Source organism: Palaemon carinicauda, chromosome 2, assembly GCF_036898095.1.
Source record: "Palaemon carinicauda isolate YSFRI2023 chromosome 2, ASM3689809v2, whole genome shotgun sequence".
NCBI classification, from domain to species: Eukaryota; Metazoa; Arthropoda; class Malacostraca; order Decapoda; family Palaemonidae; genus Palaemon; species Palaemon carinicauda.
In genome coordinates this window covers 32,137,847-32,155,860 of record NC_090726.1, presented here as the reverse complement: position 1 = coordinate 32,155,860, position 18,014 = coordinate 32,137,847, and the positions used below count along the sequence as shown (strand labels likewise).

The following is an 18,014-nucleotide window of genomic DNA, read 5'->3' as shown; positions in this document are numbered from 1 at the left end:
TTCCTACTTAGGCTAACCCTTTCCATTCCTGTATCCTTCTTTTCTAAATATCCTCTATCTACCATACTCTGACATCATTCAAAATACTCACTTCACCCATTCAAGACTGCATTCACAGCAGACATAAAATCTCCATTTGTGTCATTTAATTTGAGATCAATTACAGATTACTAACTTTTTTCTTCTCCTTTATTCTTCCATATACTTTTATTATTGTTTTTATTCCATCTTACATTACTTTACTCTCAAATCTCTTCTTATGTCCCTACAACTTTATGAAATTAAAAAAAAAAAACTCGTCTACTTCTATCTACTCCATATTTTCTTATATGCTCTCTCAAATTTGACTTGCCATTACATTTTTCTATTTTCTTTACAACTTGGGGTTATATCTGTCAAAACTTTCAACTTAACCGAATATTGACATGGTCTACCTGTAGCCTCTCTTCTAACCAGTAAATATATTATATGTATGTATGTATGTATGTATGTATGTACAATTTCTATCCCAACTTGTTTCTGTTATGATGTGGTGGCTAAAATTCTTTATACTTGTCTATGTTTACAGTAGCTGTAGCATCATTCAGCAAACCCATGACCTCTTCAACACCTCTTCTGGGAAGGTAAACTCCTTTTCACTTCGAGAGAGAGAGAGAGAGAGAGAGAGAGAGAGAGAGAGAGAGAGAGAGAGAGAGAGAGAGAGAGACCTACTTACTGACAGAAGTAGGGCATAGATAAAAAGGATGATATTTGAAGGTCTAGTCCATAGGGCTACAGAATTAGGTGAGGCCCAAAAGGTTACTCGGGAACTGCAGTAGCAGAGAGTAAGCGGTAGGCGTGAATGGCTGATTAGATGAGCCTGTGACACACTTTTTCAACAAAAGGGCATAAAAAAAAACTACTCATGAAAGAATACAGAAGAAAAATCTCCCGAAAAGTTCATCATGTTTACAATAATAAAAAAGCTAATATGGTATATAACATTGGTTTGTAATTCGCAAAAGAATGGACTCATGATTCAACTAACAACATATAAAGAAAAGTACTTAGTATTTAAGAAAAATTGTATGCAGATATGTCATTTTGTAATGTGTAATGGGATGCCATAAGCATTTTACAGAATAAACTTAATAAAGATGATTAAAGACCATTAAGGCCTGAGAAGGAACATTTTTCAAATTCTGCTCAAATCAGTGGACAGATTTGGGTAAAGGAATAGATAATACTACAGCCTAAGAGTTAAGAAGAATAAAATAAGAATTATTATATTTTCTGTATATATTGATTAAAAGTGTGTGTGTGTATTCCGCCTCTCTCTCGCTCTCTCTCTCTCTCTCTCTCTCTCTCTCTCTCTCTCTCTCTCTCTCTCTCTCTCTCTCTCTCCGCGCGGACATTTTTCCAGATTATGTTATTTTATTTATTTATTTTTTTATGCTGCAACCCACATCGAGCAACGTGTATTATACAAGTTCCCGTCTACTCCATCTTACTAAAAGTAAAGTTAGTGTTTCCTCTGAAAGCTACACAGTGTATACTCTCCTGAAAATCAAAATATTACGCCATAATAAACTGCGCAACAATCTCGAGAGTTATCCATCATACTGCGGCACAAAAATAAGTCAGTGATTACGGCTTATTTACAAAACGGGGATTAAACACAGACATCTCTTGCTTTTATCGTGGCTGCTTCCCCGGATTTCAATCCTCTGAGGTTCATTTTGGATGTTATTTGCCTTAATATTAACGTAGGTGCTCGTACAAATGAATATCTACAATTGGCTACAAATATACATAACTCCTTTTTTATAAATACGTTTGATTATATACGTTAAATTTCCAAATATAAGATACTAGTGTAACGGAGATATCTAAATGATTAGATAGATATACACACACACACACGCACGCACATTCAAATCTTTCCACCCTCTCCCCTTTCCTAACTACAACTCGCTCGTTATGCAATTAGCCTAGTGGTAGAGCGTGGTTTTAGAGTGAATCTCTCGGAGTACACCCCACTCGCCAGGGTATGATTACTCCCTCTCCCCCTAAGCATGACAGGAAAGATACATATCTATATATGTGAGTATATATATACATATATACATATATATATACATATATATATATATATATATATATATATATATATATAGCCTAGTGGTAGAGCGTGGTTTTAGAGTGTATCTCTCGGAGTACACCCCACTCGCCAGGGTATGAGTACTCCCTCTCCCCCTAAGCATGACAGGAAAGATACATATCTATATATGTGAGTAACATATATATATATATATATATATATATATTAAAACACTTGCGATTTATTATACAGGAAAGATGTCTGTAAACTGTATCCTCAATCCAGACGTAAGTAGGGCAAAGATATGAAAGGATGATATTTGAAGGTCTAGGCCCTAGGGCTACTGAATTAAATAGGCCCAAAAGGTTACTCGGGAAATAAAACACCAGAGATAGAAGCCGGCGTAAATGGCAGATCACATGAGCCTGTGACACACTTTTCTACCAAAGGTCACTAAAAGATATAACTATTGTTGAAACGAAGAATACAGAAGAACTGTCTCTCTAAATGATTATTGTTTATAATGATAAAAGAGAGAAAATCACATATATCAGTGGATTGTAGGTCACATAATATAAAGGAATTTCTCAAGAATTTTGACCTGAAGGTTAAAGAAATATGAAAAAGTTTTATATATATATACATATACATACATATATATGTATTTATATAATAATAATATATGTATATATACATATATATATATATATATATATATATATATATATATATATATATATATATATATGTGCATATATACATACATATATATATATGTATATATATATGTGTGTAAATATATACATATATATATATATATATATATATATATATATATATATATATATATATATATGTATATACACATACATATATGTATATATATATATATATATATATATATATATATATTATATATATATATTATACAGCTTACTCATTTTCCCCATTAAAAGAGAATAACGCCTGAATAGTAGCACCTCCATGCTATGTTTCAGTCTCAACAGAAGAGGTTATTGGCCCCAAACTGATGCCCAGTCACAATTGGGTAAGATAGACCTGGATCCAACCACAGACTTCGCAACTTTGAGCCAAGAGCTCCACCAACGAGTTGCTGAGGCTATTTCCAAAATATCATTGGAATAACTTTTCTCTCTCTCTCTCTTCTCTCTCTCTCTCTCTCTCTCTCTCTCTCTCTCTCTCTCTCTCCAACAACGGAGATCAGCATTTCTGCATTTCATGACATTTCGGCCAAGAATGGACTAGTGTATATATAGGACAACGATCTATATTTATATAACTTCGGTTCAAGATTAAATGTCACTCACGCTTTATCTTCCGTTAGCCTTTAGAAGTCAAGAATTTATAGAGAGAGAGAGAGAGAGAGAGAGAGAGAGAGAGAGAGAGAGAGAGAGAGAGAGAGAGAGAGAGAGAGAGAGACGCTTGTTACTTTTCTTGAATATGCAATAATGGAAAATTCCATGTCTGGGCCATGCTTGAAAACTTGACTTCTGATAGGACCCTGACTTGTCTAATTCTCATCTCGCTTAACTGAAACATATATTTGGTTGAAATCTAAAATAAAAACTAATATAACAACACGATCAAGTTAAAAGATAAAGATTTTTCTAGTCACCGAGTCTTAAAAGATACGATTCCCACATTTACATCGATCGTCTTATAACACGTAAGACCTCTAAGATCAATTTTAAGAAGGTTTTAATCGGATATATATAATACGATAAAATCATATAAACAGAAGAAAAAACGAGAAACTTATGACAGACTCATCGATTTGAAAACGCCTACGGCATCCCCCTATCACCCCACCCACACCTTCGGTAATTACCTCGTGTCACGCCGAACGTCTTCAAGACGCGGGTTACTTTTTCCCCACCTTCGTCGGGATCTGACGACAAAGAAACCATATCAATCCGTCACAGCTGAGCAACCTAACCTCCCCCCTCCCCCCCGACCCCATTTCCACGAACAGGTGTGGTGGAGGGGTAGAGGAGGCTGGTGTTTCTCTATTGATTCTGACAAATGAATAAATAATTATCGATTTCAGGAAGGAAGGACAAATATACAAGCGTACAAACAGGGTCTACTCGTTGCAAACATGAATCGAGGGGTGACAATCTAGGAAATGCTTAAGAAGTTGATACAATCTGATATTTTGTGCTTGTGTGTGTGTGTGTTTGTGTGGTGGGACCTAAAGACCATTCATCATAAAGCTAAAACTGTGGGGTGGGGGGAATTTCATCTTTGACTTTAAAATAAAAGTAAAGAGAGGTTGAACAGCAAATAGGAAATAAAAATCAACGTAATAACGGAGGTAAAGAATAAAACTAAAAAGTATATGCAGCTAGATGCCAAAGAACACTGTAAAAACCATTAAGTAACGCTTACAGTTCGCCTCGTGAGGTTCGCTACTGGCACTAACCCATGCGCATACCTTTTTCTAGACTCTAGAATGAGGTTCTCACCTCACGCCCATCGAGAATTGATTTTCAACTAAAGGATTGAAGGCAGCGGGAGTTGGCATTTCAACTTCTTACGGGAATTTGTTTGAAAGGTCAACCGAGAATACACGTCAGCATAAATTCTGAGAATGGGTTGACCCATTCGCTCTCATAAACTGGGTCACAACTATAGTCGGTTTTATTTCAGGCGCTGGGAGTGGTAAGGTCATTCAGAGACGCCTTGAGTTCAGAAAGATTGTATTAGTTCAGTAAGATTGAATTAGTATAGTAAGATTGTATTAGTTCAGTAAGATTGTATTAATATAGTAAGATTGTATTAATATAGTAAGATTGTATTAGTTCAGTAAGATTGTATTAGTTCAGTAAGATTGTATTACTTCAGTAAGATTTTATTAGTATAGTAAGATTGCATTAATTCAGCAAGATTGTATTAGTACAGTAAAATAGTTTTAGTTCAGGAAGATTGTACTAGTACAGTAAGATTGTATTAGTACAGTGAGATTGTATTAGTTCAGTAAGATTGTATTAGTATAGTAAGATTGTATTAGTACAGTAAGATTGTATTAGTTCAGTAAGATTGTATTAGTGCAGTAAGATAGTTTTAGTTCAGGAAGATTGTATATGTTCAGTAAGATTGCATTAGTACAGTAAGATAGTTTTAGTTCACGAAGATTTTATAAGTTCAGTAAAATTGTATTAGTACAGTAAGATTGTATTTGTACAGTAAGATAGTTTTAGTTCAGGAAGATTGTATAAGTTCAGTAAGATTGTATTAGTCCAGTAAGATTGTATTAGTCCAGTAAGATTGTATTAGTCCAGTAAGATTGTATTAGTTCAGTAAGACTGTATAAAAATTACATAAAAATCTAAGCAATATTCAAAAGAAATACAATAAAAAAAAACCAACATAACACATTTAAAAAGACGATTTAGATAGAAAAAAAAAGAGAAAAACTTAATAAAGAAGGTAATTGTTTACAACACCACGCTCTCCATTTACTCCAAAATAATGCAATCCTACAGTTCTCATCTTCTTGCACAGTAATTAGGTGGTTATTTAAATTCTGGGAAAGAAATAATTAGCAAGATATGTTGAGTAAGGGGGAAGGCGTTATAAAAACCAAATAGCTCAGTTTCTTCACTAAACGACTTAGAACTGACATGTCAACATAGTCAACCAAACAGAATCGTGATGTCAGCGTACATAAACAGAAGTTCGTGATGCCAGCGTACATTTGATATACTGTATATTCGAAATATACTTAATTAAAAATGAATTAATTACTCAAAAGTGTCCATGAAATATGAAATTTACAAATAGTGACACTTTTGAGTAATCACTCAATTTTTTATTAAGTAAATTTTGAATAAACAGTATATCAAATGTACGCTGGCATCACGAACTTCTGTTTATGTACACTGACAACACGAATTCTGTTTGGTTGACTATGTTGACATGTCAGTTCCTAGTCGTTTAGTGAGGAAACCGAGCAATTTTCTTTTTTATAACCCCTTCCCCCTTCCTCAACATATCTTGCTAATTATTGCTTTCCCAGAATTTAAATAACCACCTAATTACTGTGCAAGAAGATGAAAACTGCAGGATTGCATTATTTTGGAGTAAATGGAGAGCGTGGTGTTGTAAACAATTACAATAATAAAAATAATAATTGGTCGATTTGATTATTATAAACCAGGTTAGAATTATGCTTATTCACATGAGCTTCGGAGAAACGGGTTTAGTGTGGGCTCGTTAAACATGAATCATTAAATCAATTTTCTGACTAGATGAAAGACCTTTTCAGACATAACACTACAAACTAGTCTCTACTTAAATCTATTTACCGTTTAATCTTAAGAAGATGAAGGCTTCTATTTACTGAGAATGGATGTGATGTGATTGAATTTCAAATTGGAGAATAGATCAAAATTTACGTATGTTAATATCGAGCATCTTTTCAAAAGAGAATAAATACAAATTTACCGATATATATGTGTATATATATATACCGTATATACATACATATATATATATATACATATATATATATATATATATATATATATACACATATATACTGTATATATATTCATATATATATATTATATAGATTCATATCTATCTATCTATCTATCTATCTATCTATCTATATATATATATATATATATATATATATATATATATATATATATACATACATATATATATTACTCGACTGTATACAAAACCGGGTAACTGATTTCACTTGAGGATCGGTATGTAACCTTATAGGATTTCAGTTCTCAAATATATAAATCAAAGAATTATGACGTCCCTAAACATAGATCTTACAAGTTCCATTTATTTATTTTTCTATTCAAAATCGTATCAACATCTATCAATTTTTAAGACACCCACCTTTTAGTCTTCTGATTCACTTCCATTTCTAATTTTTTTTTTCTATCTTGCTGTCCAACCTATTTTAACTTGTACAGATTGGTCTCCCTGGTCCCGGGTCATGTGGCAAAATCTTCATGAGACAAGTGCTCATCATTGATTATTATTATTATTATTATTATTATTATTATTATTATTATTAGCCAAGCTACACCCCTAGTTGGAAAAGCAAGATGCTATAAGCCCAAGGGCTCCAACAGGGAAAAATAGCCCAGTGAGGAAAGGAAATAAGGAAATAAATAAATGATGAGAATAAATTAACAATATATCATTCTAAAAACAGTAACAGCGTCAAAACAGATATGTCCTATATAAACTATTAACAACGTCAAAAACAGATATGTCATATATAAACTATAAAAAGACTCATGTCAGCCTGGTCAACATAAAAACATATGTTTTCAACCCCACGGAACAATAGAACAAAACATTCACTTTTTAACAGTATCTACACATTAAAAGTAAGTAAACCGTCAATCATTATCAGATTAAAACCCATATTTCATCTCAAAATCTAAACAATAAAGAAAAAAGAAAGTGTGCCTTGAACAATACCCACACACAAGACGTGAAAACATTAATCGCATAAAAAACGCACACATATATGGAAGTCGGTTGTGAGGAACTAATATGAATTGTACTATTTTGTGATAAATTATCAATAATCAAAACTAAACGTGTAAAGAAAATTCATAAACACTGCAATGCCGTAATAATCGGAGAGGTATAAATACCTAGCTCGTAAAATAAAAAAAGACAATTAAACATGCACTTGAAAATTTATTGAAAACATCAAAGAAAACATTAACGATATACTGTAAGACACGTGAAAGTAATACCACGAGCTGTATTGATCTTCTAAGCATCAAGTTACAGTTCCCCACCTTTAGAGTCTACGGAATGTAACATCCCTCTGGCACCAGGCACTCGAATGAACGCTACAGTCTATCCTGTTCGTAATACTAGGCAAGCAGTTAATTCTAATAGCCAGGCCTTCTCCATCCTGAGGCTCAATACTACGCAGTACTCTAGAAGTTTTATTCCAGCTGTGACCAAGTTGTGGAATGATCTTCCTAATCGGGTAGTTGAATCAGTAGAACTTCAAAAGTTCAAAGTTGGAGCAAATGCTTTTTTGTTGACCAGGCGGACATGAGTCTTTTTATAGTTTATATATGACATATCTGTTTTTGACGTTATTAATAGTTTATATATGACATATCTGTTTTGACGTTGTTGCCTTTTTTAGAATGATTTATTGTTAATTTGTTCTCTTCATTTATTTATTTCCCTATTTCCTTTCCTCACTGGGCTATTTTTCCCTATTGGGGCCCCTGGGCTTATAGCATCTTGCTTTTCCAACTAGGGTTGTAGCTTGGATAGTAATAATAGTAATAATAATAATAATAATAATAATAATAATAATAATAATACATGGCGTTCTGATAACCAGCGCTTCGAAGGCTTTCAAAACAGTTACCTATCTTTGGGAGGAAATGATCTGTGATATACAAGGGGTTAGTTCAGAAGATGGGGATCTCATAGAATGTAGCACTGACCATATTCATAACCATAAAACATGTCTCTGAAGCAGTCCTTGTCAAAATCTAAGAGCGTGAAAATTTTGAGCTTTTTCATGCTGTCCCCCCTTACACGACTTGTCATGAAATTATGGGTATCCTTCGTAACTTCAATACCCTCTATTTATAATAAAACAGAAAAAACACGCACTGACAATATCTATACCCATAAAACATGTCTCTGAAGCATTCCAGTCATGACAAATTATAAGGTGCGTTACATATAGATAGTCTGTAAATGTTCACACACGTGTGTGTATATATATATGTATGTATATATATATATATATATATATACATATATGTATATATATATATACATACATATATATATATATATATACAGTATATACATTATATATATATATATATATACACAATATATACATTATTTATACATATATATATATACACACACACATATATATATATATATATATATATATATATATATATATATATATATATTTATATATATTTATATATATATATGTGTGTGTGTCAGTGTATGTATGTATATACACTCAAAGAACACCTGGAATTGAAACACACAAAAAGAGCCAATTATAATTACCGTGAGTGAACCAAAACCGCGGGAGAATAGCTATTGCTGCCTTCTAACAAACCTTACCTTGAGACACTGAGACACAACTGAGAGAAAGAGAAAGAGAGAGGGAGAGGAAGAGAGCGGAGATGCTTTGCCCTATCCCGCCTGGTCTACTTTTACAGGCCCATGACTTTGCATTGCAATCACGTAGACACTGAAGTTTATTGATTTTCGCCCTCTGTGATGTCATGAGATTTATATTTTCGTTTCTGGGAATTCGCTAGTGGTGGATGCTGTCCAGACAATTAAGTTTAAAGTATTCATGATGTCGATTGGTGAATATTGGAGTTAATCTATTCTTGCTTACGTAATTTTATCGCAGGTTTAAATGCAAGATAAGTTGAGAAATTTTTGAAGTAAGAAATGGAAAACTGTTTTATTACTTTAGCATTTGTGATAATAATGGCTAAAATATTAAAAGGACACATTTCTAGAAACTCAAGTTATCTATTTCTGATAGCACTAGAAATTGAAAAGACACGTTTCTAGAAACTCCAGTTATCTATTTCTGATAGCACTAGAAATCTATTTCTAAAAGCGCTATAAAAACCACAAAATGGATGTAATTAGGAAAGTGCATAGTCTTTCAGAGAAAAGCAATTTAGGCAAAATTTCAACGCAAATTAATTTGCTTCATAAAAAAACAATTCTCGAGAAATTTCTGTTGATTTCCTAATCATTAAATGGACAGGATTAAAGCTACTTTTATTCGGACAAAAATCATCCATGACGCAAACCAGAATGTATTTCAGGCTAAAAATAAAGGAGTAAATAAAAGCAAGGGGTTTGAACACGTGAGGTTTCCTGTACTTCGTTGACCAAAAATTTGTTATTCTTATGGACAAAATTAAACTTAAATAATTTACTTCCTATTTCTTTAAGAACAATGAAGTCTGAATATCTATGTTTTGAAATACTTAATTTACTTAAGATTAGATATGAAAAAAAAATTGTCACTTACCTCCATAAATAAAGTGTTCAGCTCTTCTCTAAATTAGATAATAACCTACTATGAGTTTCATTCAAAAAGAACTTTACTCCCAGCCTCCAATCAATAAATATCTTTGAACACACTTGGTCTTGTCCTTTATCAGGCGGTGAAGTATTTTATTCCGAAGAAAATTCCAACAACTACTTTTTGTCGATGTAATTTAGCTATTCTAGGCAAAAGATTGGTGAAATAATCTTTTTCAAAATAACTGTGCATGAATTAATGCCAATGCCTCCTATAGATTACTGGAAATTCTCTCTCTCTCTCTCTCTCTCTCTCTCTCTCTCTCTCTCTCTCTTTTAAAAACTGCTTCCTTATACAACATGATAATAGCAATAACAATCCTTTTAACCCAACTCTTTTTCTTTGAATTCCTTGTAATCTCTCTCTCTCTCTCTCTCTCTCTCTCTCTCTCTCTCTCTCTCTCCTTTTAAAATCTGCTTCCTTATACAACATGATAATAGCAATAACAATCCTTTTAACACAAGTCTTTTCTTTGAATTCCTAGTAATCTCTCTCTCTCTCTCTCTCTCTCTCTCTCTCTCTCTCTCTCTCATTAAAATCTGCTTCCTAATGTAACACGATAATACCAATACCAATCCTTTTAACCTAAATTGTTTCTTTGAATTACTAGAATCTCTCTCTCTCTCTCTCTCTCTCTCTCTCTCTCTCTCTCTCATTAAAATCTGCTTCCTAATGTAACACGATAATACCAATACCAATCCTTTTAACCTAAATTGTTTCTTTGAATTACTAGAATCTCTCTCTCTCTCTCTCTCTCTCTCTCTCTCTCTCTCTCATTAAAATCTGCTTCCTAATGTAACACGATAATACCAATACCAATCCTTTTAACCTAAATTGTTTCTTTGAATTACTAGAATCTCTCTCTCTCTCTCTCTCTCTCTCTCTCTCTCTCTCTCTCTCTCTCATTAAAATCTGCTTCCTAATGTAACACGATAATACCAATACCAATCCTTTTAACCTAAATTGTTTCTTTGAATTACTAGAATCTCTCTCTCTCTCTCTCTCTCTCTCTCTCTCTCTCTCTCTCTCTCTCTTTATATGTAAAAAAATATATAAAAGAACAATTTTTTCTTGTTCTCTTGATAATACTCAATTGGTAAATAAAAAGAACTAAGTCTAAGTGTGTTAAGTGGAACAATACTTAAAGTAAATGGAGATATCGAGAGAGATTACCCCTCTCTCTCTCTCTCTCTCTCTCTCTCTCTCTCTCTCTCTCTCATTTTAAAATCTGTTTCCTAATGTAACACGATAATAGCAGGAACAATCCTTTTAACCCAAGTCTTTTCTTCAGTGCAAGAAGGACTCTGCTGCTCTGGCCTTGCCTAAAAGAGCTTAGTAAACAAATTCAGTCCATAAACAACGTGAAACCACTAATCACAAACTACCATAAACATAAGTACAGAAATCCTTGAGGGGGCTTAGTTTGACATGGTTTCTAACTCCTAACTTTATTTCCAAGTATATATGTGTATATATACATACGCATATAAATATATACCTGTATATATATATATATATATATATACACACACATATATACACACACTCTTTTATATATATACTGTATATATATATATATATATATATATATATATATATATATATATATATGTGTGTGTGTGTGTGTGTGTGTGTGTGTATATATAATGGATATGACATGACTTTTCGCAAAGTGAAGAAAGTTGAAGCTGAATTATTATTCCAGTTGGGTGATATAGTAAGAATTGAGTAACCAAAGTAATTTATCGGCACTTATTTGGATTGAAAAGATGGCCGCCAGCTGAAGGCACTCGGGAATAAGTGGTCTAAAGTAAGTCGGGTTTAGTCCCAATGATTAAAATTCAGTCTAGTAAATAGTTAATCGTGTATACATTTGCGCAATTTATCCCTCACTTAACTAAATTAGAAGCAATACGCTTCATGCGGAGAATGGAATCTACGAATAATTATCTTATATATCTTTAACATTATTTCAGTGGGGAGACGTTATGATGGAATTTATGAAATTTAGGACATATCGACCGGTTCTGAGGTCGGTATGGCCATTCAGCACCGTGTTGCAACGGAGAAATACTCAATATTTGAACTTTGAAGTGAATGTTACAAGATGTTGGACAGCAACATGGGAGGAGTGAGGCGGGAACCGATGGACAAAGGTTGCTAAAAGGGGGGTGGGGACACTTATAGATACAGTTGGTTTCATTAGTTCCGGTACACTTTACGGGAAGCTCAGATGCTGACAGCTGTGCACTTTAGAAAGTAACGCCGTGTTTAGAAAAAGAGAAACTGTTGGTAATACTGCTTGTAAAACAAAGACTCTGAGATTGTAAATGCGTGATTAAAAGCATTATTATTACCTTTACGAATTGCTGCATAGGAAAATAGTTAATTTCTTAATACACTTCGTAAAATTGATAAATATACTTCTCATTACTTGTCTACAAGCTCAGTGACTTTGTTCAATAAGCAGCGTTACCCAAAGTTTCTTTTTTGCTAAACATAGCGTTACCACAACACTGTACAGTTGGCTTCATTAATTCCGTTACACTTCTCGGGAAGCTAAGGAGACGCCAGTGGACTGAAATTATTGAAGCCATCTGTACAGCTGTCAGACGTCTCCATAGCTTCCCCTAAAGTGTACCGGAATTAATAGAGCCAACTGTACAAGGAAAGCTGAGCTGACCCTTACGTAATTCCTACAGTGGACTGACGGCACTATCTTAAGTTCAGGAATCACCAAATACAGATTGAAGAATGCTGTGATTCGTGTTCCAGAAAAACCGAATTGGTCTTAAAAAGGGTAATTCTTAATTTCAGCTCATTTTGTTGAATATGTTTTCTAAAGCACGGAGTCAATCAGACAACAAATCGAGTATTAAGTTTGAAAATATTACTGTATGCATTCTCATTAGAACAACAATAGTGTGAAAATAAAATCTTGATTCTAAATCTGAATCGTTCTCTCATGTGGAATTAACAATAATAATAGCGATTATACTATATATATTGTAATCGAAGTACCCAAAAAGATGATGGTACTTGTGGAATGATCTTCCTAATCGGCTAGTTGAATGAGTTGAACTTCAAAAGTTCAAAGTTGGAGTAAATATTTTTATGTTGACCAGGTTAACATGAGTCTTTTTATTGTTTATGTATGACATAACTGTTTTTGACGTTGTTAATAGTTTATATAGGACATACCTGTTTTGACGCTGTTACTGTTTTTAGAATGATATATTGTTAATTTATTCTCATCATTTATTAATTTCTTTAATTCCTTTCCTCACTAGGCTATTTTTCCCTGTTGGAGCCATTGGGCTTATAGCATCTTGCTTTTCCAACTAGGGTTGTAGCTTGGCTAATAATAATAATAATAATAATAATAATCTATACACTACAAACAATATCTTACATACTCCATTACGAAAATTAAAATTTTTTTACCATACCAATAAAAATATATTCTTGAATTATTGATAAACTTTTAAAGAAAACAAGTCTACTTTATCTCTCCAACAACATCTTGAGAAATCTCTCTCTCCACTTATTTCCCCTATACATTAAAGAACTAGTCTCTCTCTCTCTCTCTCTCTCTCTCTCTCTCTCTCTCTCTCTCTCTCTCTCTCTCTATATATATATATATATATATATATATATATATATATATATATATATATTCATATATATATATATATACATATATATATATATATATATATATGTATATATATATATGTATATATATATATTTATATATACATATATATACATTATAAATATGTATATATATATATATATATATATATATATATATATATATATATATATATATATATATATATATATATATATAATTATCCAATCACGCTGAGCTCTCGCCTTCCCTCGGGTAAGGGGTCGAGGGAGTAGTCATACCCAAATGAGAGGGTGCAACATCCTTTCATCTGGGTGTGCACATCTATCTGAATCTCTAGCCGTCCTTTTTGACGGGTCGCGTACACTAATTTATGTGGTTTGACATCAATCATAATTACCTTTATGAAATGAGACTAATATGTTCTCTCTGTTGAACAAGAGGCCATTGTCCTCTCGCCATAGTTACCACATAAACACGACCCACTCGAGTAACTATTTTCTCGATTTGAGTAACCATGCGTCAGTAACATTCTCTCTCTCTCTCTCTCTCTCTCTCTCTCTCCAAATATGTAAAATCACTTATTAAAAACTTCATTTAAGTAAATCTCACAAATAACATACCTGGTTAAGTAAAGAAAAAGCTACACGTCTTCAAGATAAGAAAACCCCGGGATTTGCTTCAGTATTAAAAAACGCATTCTACTAAATCTCGCTGCACGTAAAGATAAAATTGTTTTATATATGAAACCAGAAAAACCCCAACGCAAAATTCTTCTAACTAAAATTGTGCAATAGCAAGATGCCTTTTCATCTTGCCCTCTGTTACAAAGTCCCTTTATCAGTAGCCTATTCACCAACTAAGTTATTAAAAACTAGAATTTTCTAGTCCTTAAATCTTTATACCTAAATATGCGAATTGCATTCTATAATTCTGTGTAACGGATTTGAATACTTCTCAATAATTATCAAACATACATATTTACTTTTCTTTCATCTAAAAACACATGAGTAAATTTCAACTAAATTCATGTGCAATCAATCAAGATTCAGTCTTGTTTATGGACGAAAATGTTTCTATGTGATACATTGGTCTACCTCAGCATTCCAAAGCGTTGACGTGTACTGCACCGGAGTCAACTACTAACAGCCTTTGAGAGATGACCTTTCAAATACTCTCTAATTCAGTGGAAACTCCCACACTGATCTTTGAAGGTGGAATCTAGTAAGCTAACACCACGGCGTATGGGAATATGGGATCAGGCAAAGGATTGGATTCCCGGATCTTTATCATGTGGTCCACAACACCAAGGCGTAACTTGGAGGTGCACTGCATGGAAAGGGCTTTAAAGATGTTGGGTAGCAAGATGAAAGAAAGGAAGAGCAGCGGAGTTGATGTAAAAGGCTTAAAATCGTGTGTAATAAAAGGCCGAAGAGATGTTGCAAAGTTCCTAAAGTAATTAATGGCCATACTACCTTACCGAGACTCTGGTAGGTCTTCGACTGCTTGAAGAATATCGTAGGCCTACGTAAGAAAAGATAAACTCAAAAGGAAACTAGAGACGTTACCAAATTAACTATTTCATGGAGAGATCTTCCTATTACTCAATACGTAAGCAGTAACACTTTGATCCAGTAGTACATAAATTTCTTTATTTCGATTGAAGGGATTCTGTACATGTACTCAAATTGGGATGTGTCACTGGAAGCCTTGATCTTTATCTTGTGATTCATCTGCGACACTGGAATATTCTCGATTCTTTTAAATATGATTTGTTTACATAAATCATTGAAAAGCTACATTAAAAATAAAATTCGTTTCAAACTATTTAAATCTATCATAAGAAAAAGAATTAGAGAAAAAAAATCATTCATGAATTAATTGTGGCTTTCGTAGTGCTAAAACTTATATGAAAACAAAATATTATGATTTGTCTAAACATTTTATCCAACTATTTCATATCTGAGATTTTGATAAAAAAAACAAATGCTTTCGTTTATTTTCACGATATTTTCCGACATACGTCGCTATAAGGTTGTAGCAGAAAGCGTACAAAAAGAAAAAAAAAACTACCGCTATAGCCAAGAAAAGGAGAATAGATTGGTTGAGCCAGATTTCACCAGATTCTCTTTCCTTTTTGAAATAGCAAAGAATTTTACGCTGGTATTTCATATTCACAGATATTGGATTAAGTATTCCGTTTGGTTTTATGTCCTCTCCACCCCCCACCCCCAACAAGCGACAATCCGTCTGAGGCAAGGAAAGGGGGTCAAAGAGGGAATCATTTGGGGAAATAAATTCAATTGGATGCATGTTATTATTATTAATTGCTAAGCCACAACCCTAGTTGGATAAAGCAGGATGCTATAATAAAGATATAACATGGTTTTGTAAATCGAGAAGGCATACATAAGCGAACAAATAAATAAAAGCCTACAAACAATTGAAGCGTGCTTGCGTACCCTCTGTAAGATAACGGAACTCGCACCCAAGACTGTGGGAAGCCATAGTACGAAGGTTGACGCACCTGAGTTCGCAAACTTTTTACATGGCTACCAAATGACAAAAACTAGTTAAAATGTAATTACTGAAATAACTTTGATATTAAAGTTAGTGCCATAAATGACTAGGACTATTAAGCAAGACCTAACCCAAGGTAAGGAACGCTGTATTTAGCTCATTGCGTTGTTATATGACTATATAAGACGGCACATTACCGTAGGCCTAAGCCGAATCATTCTAAGGCCTACTAAGATGTATGTATTCCTTCGGTAAAATGAGCAGAATGGACGGACGAGTTCTTGCTTTATGAAGCTTGCTTCATACTATAGCTGACTTGTTCAAGTAACCCAATGCCTTATATATCTGTTAAAAAAATATGAAAAAATGTTACGATACTTCCATTGTAAACTCTCTCTCTCTCTCTCTCTCTCTCTCTCTCTCTCTCTCTCTCTCTCTCTCTCTCTCTCTCTCTCTCTCTCTCTCTCTCTCAGCAAAAATAAGACCTTATTTTTTATAGATATAATGTAACAATAGTTGTTTTATGAATAAACCCTAAATTATAATTTTAGTGGTTGTATAATAAACAACAAGAAGCACAACCAAAAATATATATCTCAATTGACATATAGTCTCAGCAGTTTTCAAAATGAATGTCTTATAAAGGCAAAATATTACATGACTTTAGGTAGGCCTAGTGCTGTGAGCCTGTAATTGCGACAGTTAGGCCCTACTCGAATCGAGAATATAGGCCCTACTCGAATCGAGTGGGCCTTGTCTTAGATCAAGTGTGATAAGAAAGGAGGAAAATATAGTCGGGAGAGGTCGTCTCTTGATAAGTACTTAGTGCCTGGACCTCAGGTCACAATTAAAGTATGACCTAACTTCAAATCTGGCCCACTGTAGTTAAAATTACGTCATGGGAATAAAAACGAACAAAGAAAAAACTAAACTTGACTATCCTGGTAGTTCCTCTGACAAAAATTAAACAAAATAAACATCAAAACAAGTAATAAGATATTACTGCACCTTATATCTTTAAGACGTTGTTAAATTCCTCGTGAGTCTTTCCTTTATAGATGAAAACAAGAAACCACAATCACATTGGAAGGAGTGGAGGAGAATGAGAAGTCCAGAGGTAAACAAACGCACGAGAAACAGGGAAGAGCGACACGTGTGTCCAAACAGAACGCTTCCCAAGGTTACACTGACGACGACCTGTGGCTGAGGCCTGACTGCGGAACGGAAGTTGGAACTAGTGACTAGTCACTCACCACCAGTTTCAGTCTCACCCGGTTTTCTTCTTCTTCTTTGAGTATATTGGACTTACATTACTATAAGTTTTGGTCATGCTTTCAGTATCCTCTGAATCGTAAATTATCAAAAATAAGATTAGAGTTATTAATTGAAAATAGCATTTTGGCCAGCTCTGTTCGAGTCGAGTTTGACTCATTGAGCTGGTTAATCTCATCCCGTTAATAATAATAATAATGATAATAATATCATCATCATCATCGATGTAATTTGCACTAAATTTGCAGACATGATTATTCACTTAATGCAAATGAGACCTCTCACATTTTGATGCCTTCTAGTCTCAGTACTGAAATAATTATAAACTAGATGTTCCACGAGTTGCCTGTAGGCTATTATAGTTTCACCTAGATAAAAACTCTGAAGGT

At 33.5% G+C, this 18,014-nt stretch overlaps 1 protein-coding gene across 3 annotated transcripts in view; it reads right to left on the bottom strand.

Moving 5' to 3' along the window:
- The window catches only part of LOC137616132 (ankyrin repeat domain-containing protein 35-like), a 79,462-nt gene extending 61,907 nt beyond the window's left edge, over positions 1-17,555 (bottom strand). For all 3 annotated transcript variants that reach the window (XM_068345807.1, XM_068345818.1, XM_068345815.1), the window contains exon 1: positions 17,362-17,555. The gene's annotated coding sequence lies outside the window, so the exon portion shown is untranslated. The remainder of the gene's footprint in view (positions 1-17,361) is intronic.
- Between the last annotated feature and the right edge of the window lie 459 nt (positions 17,556-18,014).